This window comes from Marmota flaviventris, chromosome 7, assembly GCF_047511675.1.
Source record: "Marmota flaviventris isolate mMarFla1 chromosome 7, mMarFla1.hap1, whole genome shotgun sequence".
Classification (NCBI taxonomy): domain Eukaryota; kingdom Metazoa; phylum Chordata; class Mammalia; order Rodentia; family Sciuridae; genus Marmota; species Marmota flaviventris.
In genome coordinates this window covers 35,692,391-35,699,853 of record NC_092504.1, presented here as the reverse complement: position 1 = coordinate 35,699,853, position 7,463 = coordinate 35,692,391, and positions in this window count along the sequence as shown.

Genomic DNA, 7,463 nt, shown 5'->3' with positions numbered 1-7,463 from the left:
CTATAGAACTAAATTTTCAGTTTTAATTAATTTAATTTGCCACATGTGGCCAGTGACTACAGTATCTAATTGTGCTTTATTAGATCATTGACTTATTTTTTTTATTGTCTGATTTCCCCATCTAACACAGAAGAGTTTGCTCTGTATTATTATTATTAATTATTTTGGTGCTTGGGTTTGAACTCAGGGGCACTCAACTACTGAGCCACATCCCCAGCCCTATTTTGTATTTTATTTAAAGACAGGGTCTCACTGAGTTGCTTAGCACCTCACTATTGCTAAGGCTGAATTTGAACTTGCCATCCTCCTGCCTCAGTCTCCTGAGCCCCTGGGATTACAGGTGTGCACCACCATGTCCAGCTGATCTAAATTCTTGTATGCAGAGATTTTTGTGTTTCTTTATAAACGTAACCAAGTGCCTAGAGTAGTGTCTGGCACCTAGAAGATATTCCATAAATATTAAAAGAATATGTCAAGAATATTCAAGAATGTCTCAATTTGGGCAGCAGTAACAAAAATGCCATAGAAGACATTTATTTTTCACAATTCTGAAGGCTTGGGAAGTACATAATAAAGTTCCTGGCTGATTCAGTTTTTGGTTAGGGCTCTTCCTGGTTGCAGAGAAAAGCTTCTTGATTAATTCTTACATAGTAGGCAGACCATCTCTCTCATTTCTCTTTCTTTCTTTTTGTCTTTTTTCCATGCTAGTAATGGAAACCAAGATTTTGTTCTTTGGGCAATCACTCTACCACTGAGTCATGCCCCAAGCTGTTCCTATGTCTCTTTTTAAGGGCACCAATTCTATCAAGAAGACTTCACACTCAGAACTTAATTGTCTCTAAAAGGTGCCATTGCTAAATACAACTACTTTGAGAATTAAGTTTCAACATAGTTGTCTTGGTTTATTTTATGTAGTTATAACAAAATACCTGAGGGTGGATAATTTATGAAGTGAAGAGGTTTATTTTGGGGCATGATACTAGAGATTGAGAAGTCCAAAAGTATGGCACCCACAGCTGTCCAGCTTCTGGTAAGGTCCTCCTGCTGATCCAACTCATGGAGAAAGTAGAAGGGCAAGCAAGTACATGAGAAAAAGAGACCAAACCTCAGAGATAAGTAACCTGTAGCTATGAGAAAGGCATTAATCCATCCATGAGGGCTCTACTCCATGACCCAAACTCCTCTCCTAGGCCCTACCTCCCTACCCTGCTGTTGAAAAATTAGTGCTCCAACACACAGACTCTCAGTGGATATGCTCAAACTATAGCATTGTTAATTTTAGAGGTACACAAGCGATCAGTAAGAGTTAATAAATGAGATGCAACTTGTATCATATTTCTGTCTTACATGTAATCAACTCTGCAACAATCTCTAAGGTCTCAGTTTTCCTGGATTTAAGTTTGGGTAGGGGGTTGAATATAAGACTTATGAATATCTTTTCTATACTTGAAACTATACAATTGTGTCTCCTCTGAAATGACATCTTTTTTTAAGCAACATTTAATCTGTTGCTCTTCTTTGGCTGAATGAAACATCCATCAGATATCTAGATAATTGAAGTCCCCAACCACTAATAATTTCTGCTCCAGTTTTGTTCTCTGTATTGGGCAAGGAACTATCATCCCAGCCTAACTTTGATTAGATGGTCCTGACTATACTTATGTCATATCTCTTCCACTCTCATCCACCTGCTCTCTACTTCAATGTGTACACTGTTTTGTGAATTTTTATATAAGTATCTCCTTGGCACATAATTCCATATCACATGATGCTGCTTTAAAATAGATTATCTTTCCATTTCCCTTGCCCAGTCTTGTGTTCCACCACCTGGTGATTTTTGTGAGACCTGGGTTATTACTTTTTGTTGTTGTTGTTGTTAACAATCACTATAAATAAAGACATCTAGCTGGGTGTGGTTGTGCATACCTGTAATCCCAGTGGCTGGGGAGGCAGAGGCAGGAGGATTGCAAGTTCAAAGCCAGCCTCAGTAATCTAGCAAGGCACTAAGCAACTTAGCAAGACCCTGTCTCAAAAAATTGGGGGGTGAGGAGGAGGCTGGGGATTTGGTTCAGTAATTAAGTACCTACCTCTTTGGACTAAAAAATAAATTTAAAAAATGTAAAATAAAGACATCTGAAACTCTATTCCTTTCCCCTGTTTTCTTTTAAGGTTGTTTGGGTCACTACCAATATTGACATTTTTCTATACTTACATGTATGTATTTTTATTACAGACTTTTGTTTCTTGGGAATTTTCTTCCCACCTCTGCATATCTTTGGAATCCACTGGACAAAATTGAGATGTTGTAAGTAAAAATGTGGCTTTCCACCATCATATTATTGATATAATTGCCTTTTACCAAAATCTCTTCCACATTCACACTCTACATTTGAAAAGAAGAGCAAAATCTCTCATATGTTGTTGTTTCTTATCAAGGACTTCAGTATTAATAGTGATATAATTCATATGTATTTTGTCTGTGGTATCTAATTCTTCATGAAGTAGAAAAAAGAAGCAGAGAATAGTCAGCAGATTTGATTTTTGGTCATCTTTTCATGTCTCTGGGCACTTTGAAAGGTACATCTTAAACTTTCTAGGGAGAGAGATACAGAGTATTGTCTAGCTTGAAGAAGCTCCATACCCAGCACAAGAAAAGAGGAAACAACAACAACAACAAAATTCATCTGTGTCTCTCTGCCTTAAATACTTGTTAGTTTCCTATGTCATCCTCTTAGAATTATTAGAAAGGATTCATTATGATCAAGCATGTGTTTGCATTCACTTTATTATAATGTTTGAAGATTTGGATTTGTACTATGGGATAAGAAATAATGTTTTCTATTTTGCTGGTATGGGCCTATGTTTATTTTTCTCTTTTTTTTATTACATTGTTTTATTTCAGATTTTGACTCTAGTTAATTTCCCTTCACTACCTTTGAATTTCTTTGCCTTTCTCACTTCCTTCCCAGATCTTATTTTTGTCTGGAATCTGTTCTATTGTTTCTGAAAGGCAAAATCTAGGAAGAAATACTTCTAGAATTTATTTTCACTATTAAAGACATCAACCTGCATCAATAAAAAATATAACTTACTGATTTTTTCAATTAATAATTCAAGCACATTACTCTCATATTGTAAATGAGATTCCAGCAATTAAACACATCACATTCCAAGACATGTATTCGTAGGTGATTTTGTCAATGTGTGAACTTTATAGAGTGTATTTAACAAAGACAGCTACAACCTTAGTAAGAAATTTCTATCTCTTGGGACTGCCATTTCACGGCTGTATAATTTTCCCCAACTTTCTCATAAATTTCCATTGCAAGTTTTACTTCTTTGTCATACATTTTGCAAATGAAGTTCTTAGGAACCTGCTGTGGAACCCTTTCTGGACATTCTCCAAAATTCCTCATATAATCCCCATTGTTATATCTGTGGTTCCCAAACTCACGAGTGCAACAGAATCACATAGAGGATTTGTTAGGACAGAGTAAACACCTGGATCTGTGGGGCTAGAGAATCTGCATTTCTAACAACTTCCCAGGTCACACTTATACACAGGCCAAAGACCACATTTTGAGAGTCACTGGATTAGGGAGTCAGGAACTCATTAGCTCACCAGGCAATTCATGGTGCTGGCTGATTTTGGCAGGAAAAGAAATGATAGACTCCCTATGGCTCACTTGGTGGGAAGTCTGCTTTCTAGATGTCTTGGCATATTTTGAGGAAGTTTCTATAACTGCATTCTTAATCTTCCTGCAACTTAACAATGTCAACAGGTCAATTTAAAATCTCCTTCATCAGCTCAGGTGGTGAGCACAGAGGCATATAAATACAATGGGGAGCATGCTCAGTTCTTCTTGAGCCCCTCAGAGTATCTGGAGCCCCCTTCAACCCTAGCTGACTTGTTTCATGATTAGGTGTTCAGTGTATGAAAAAAATACAACACACTCACAATCTAACCTCTTATTTTCATTTGATCTCAAAATATCCCACTCACTCCACCCCCTCAAAACTCCAATGATAATTGGCAGCTTTATGTGTATTAATGAGTTCATTGATTTCAGGGATGTTTATATTCTAGAAACTCAAGCATTTAATTCTGGAAAACATTACAGAGCATTGCATTGTGGGCCTGAGCCAACTCACAAAGTCCCAGGACAGTATGTCCCAGACTTAGTTAGCAGTTTACCTGAGGGAATTGGTAGGATGAGCATCCAGCTCATGTAGGTATATGTTATTTAGACACTAGATGAATTTTAGAAGCTTCAAAAACAATTTGCAAGTCATTCAAATAGCAGCATCCACTTATGAAGTACAAATAGTAAATCATGAATTATTTTATAATTCTGTTTACTTTTATTTTGAATAAATGAAAGAAGCTTTTAAAAATTAGCAAATCAGCCCTGATCAGTAAAATGGTTCCCATTGTTTATTTTCTCTATTTTGCATTTACCTCCCCTTTCTATAATAGTGGTAATAAAAGTTACAAAGCAATCCTGGAACACTTATTAAGTGAAAAAGATTTGGGCTAAAAAGTCTGCATGTATTATTATATTCATCTTACAAAAATCTTATGAAGTACATTCTATCCATATTTTGTAGGTGAGAAATTTGAGACTTAGATGGAGCAACTCGAATAAGATCACAAACTACTAAACAGCAGTAAAATAGAGATTTTTTTTAACTCCCCACCCTGACCTTTGCTCATTTGCTGTGAGAATCATGACTGTCTCTGCCAACAAAGGTGATTTTCTGGCTCTACTTCCAGGTTTTCCTAGGGTCCTTGTATAGAAAGAGCCAAAACATGTGAAGCCAATTTGAGTCCTCTCTGTCATAGGACAAAGCTGGTAATCAATGATACTGGCTGAATTATAGAATGAAAGAGAATCAGTAGCAATTCTAAAAGAGAAAAACCCAAGTTAGTGGGTATCTTGTAGCCATAGGAACCTGTTTTCTAGATTTTTTTGAACATTTTGAAATAGATACTAACTATAGCAGTGTTCTTAATATTCCTATAATCTAACCATTTCAGTAGATCAGTGAAGATTTTTCTTCTTTTTCCTGCTATTTGCCCTCCTCTTTGTTTCTAAAACAGAGAGGAAAATCAATTGAAATTCTTAGATATGGCTTTAGAATTTTTCATCCACAAATATTTTTCCCATCCTGAACTTCTATTATTTAATCTATTGTTATTTGGCCTCAATGATTTTTTTCTCTGATTGAGGCCAGAATTATATGGGGAATCCTGAGATTGTTTATATATAATTAAAATGCTTTAGAAATAAAGGATTCATAAATCCTTATGTGTAACAACTGCTTCTAGTTTCCAACAATAGAATCCAAGGGGGTAATAGTCCTTAATTCCAAAAACAGAAAGGGTGAAAAGGAATGTAAAATTGAGCATTTACATCTATACTCAAAGACCAGAATGATACTTCTTTGTCATATTAAAAACACATAAAGGCCTGGAGTCACACTTTTTTTTTTTTTTTATTTATAAAAGTAGTGTTCTAATCCCTTCATTGTGACATAAATGTTAACTATAAATAACCTACAAATATGATGAAATAAAGTTTTAAAAATTATTAATTTGACAAAGTAATTTAACAAATATTTTCTTATTTGATTCTAACACAATGCTTGAGACAGACCTCCTTCTTCTTCTTCTTCTTCTTCTTCTTCTTCTTCTTCTTCTTCTTCTTCTTCTTCTTCTTCTTCTTCTTCTTCTTCTTCTAATATTTTTAGCTGTAGATAGACACAATACCTTTACTTTGTTTATTTAGTTTTTTTAATGTGGTGCTAAGATATGAATCCAGTGCCTTACACATGCTAGGTAAGTACTCTACCACTGAGCCACAACCCCAGAGAGACAAACTTCTTTATAGAGAATCTGACGCTAAGAGAGGTTAAATGACTTACTTAAGATTATAGGACTAGTACTTAAATACTTAGGTATTCTTAGCCTTTTCCATATACTCTACTGCTTCCCTGTTTTATTCTCTAAAAAGAGCTCAAAGGAGAAAACATACATTTAGCCTTATAAGTTCAATATTATATAAATGAATAAATACATTCATATGATAAAATTTTGAATCTTAAGGACCATTTTTCATATGGTTATAATCCTAATATCTTCAGTACTCTATGGTTTTCTGTTAAGCTATGGCCTCACATTTACTTCAACAAACATTTTAGACAATATTGACTTATTTTAGGTGGTAGACATTCTGGAGCTCCTAGTGGGTGACTACAATTACCCTTTTCTAAAGCTATCTGGTTTATAATCAGAATCTAACAATTCTTTAAACATGAGTTAGCACGTATTTACTGTGATAATTTTGAGTCAAATTTTAAATGACAAATCAGTTCTAGAACACTAATAATTTAAAAAAGGATAGAAAAGAGAGATCATGCACATAGCATAAGATCCATACCTTTAAAATGTACAGGTCAGTGATTTTTAGTGTATCCATACATTGCATAACCATAACAACTATTTCTAGAACACATTAACCATTACAAAAAGAGATCTTGTACCCATTAGCAATCACCAGCCATTTATCCCTCTCTCTTCCCCCTGTGACTATTAATCTATTGCTGTATCTGTGGACTTGCTTATTCTATACATTTCATATAAATAAGATATTCCACTATCTGGCTTCTTTCACTAAGCATAAGATTTTCAAGATGTATCTATGTTGTTGCATGTGTCAGTATTTCATTCCTTTTATGGTGGACTAATCTTCCACTGTAGTGTACATCACATTCTGTTAATTCCTTCACAGGTTGTTGAATATTCAGGTAATCTTCATATTTTGGCTACTGTAAAAATGTTTAGTGAGCGCTTAAAAAGACTGTGAATTCTGTCATTGTTGGGTGGCTTATTCATTATGGGCTTGTTAAGTCTGGTTGGTTTGTAGTGTTGTTCAAAGCTTCTATTTTCCTGCTGATTTTCTCTTTCATTGTTCCATCCATTTTTGAAAGGGGAGCATTAAAGTCTCCAACTAATATTTTTAATATTTTTATTCCTCCATTCAATTCTTTCAGTTTTGTTTCATGTATGTAACGGTTAATTGTCAATAGGATTGGATTAACAGATGCCAAGCATTAGGAGTCTTTTGGGTGTGTTAATGAGGGTGTGTCTAGGAATGATTAGCATGTGGAATAGCCAACTGAAATGGAGACCCTCCCCAAGTGTGGGAAGCACTGTCCTGTAGGATGATGGCTTGGTTGAAATAAAAGTTGGAAGAACAGGGACGCAGCAGCAGATGCAAGTTCCGTTCATCTGGAAGGAGGTTCTTGATTACTGCTGTGATCCAGGATATTGGACTCTCCATTCTTCACTCTTCTAAAGTGAAGCCTTCCATCTGGGACTAGGGTAGCATTGTTGATCCTTCTTGTTCTGGGGATTCAGCCTCTTGGGAATGCACAGTGTCTGGTTCTTCCAGCTCTCCAGC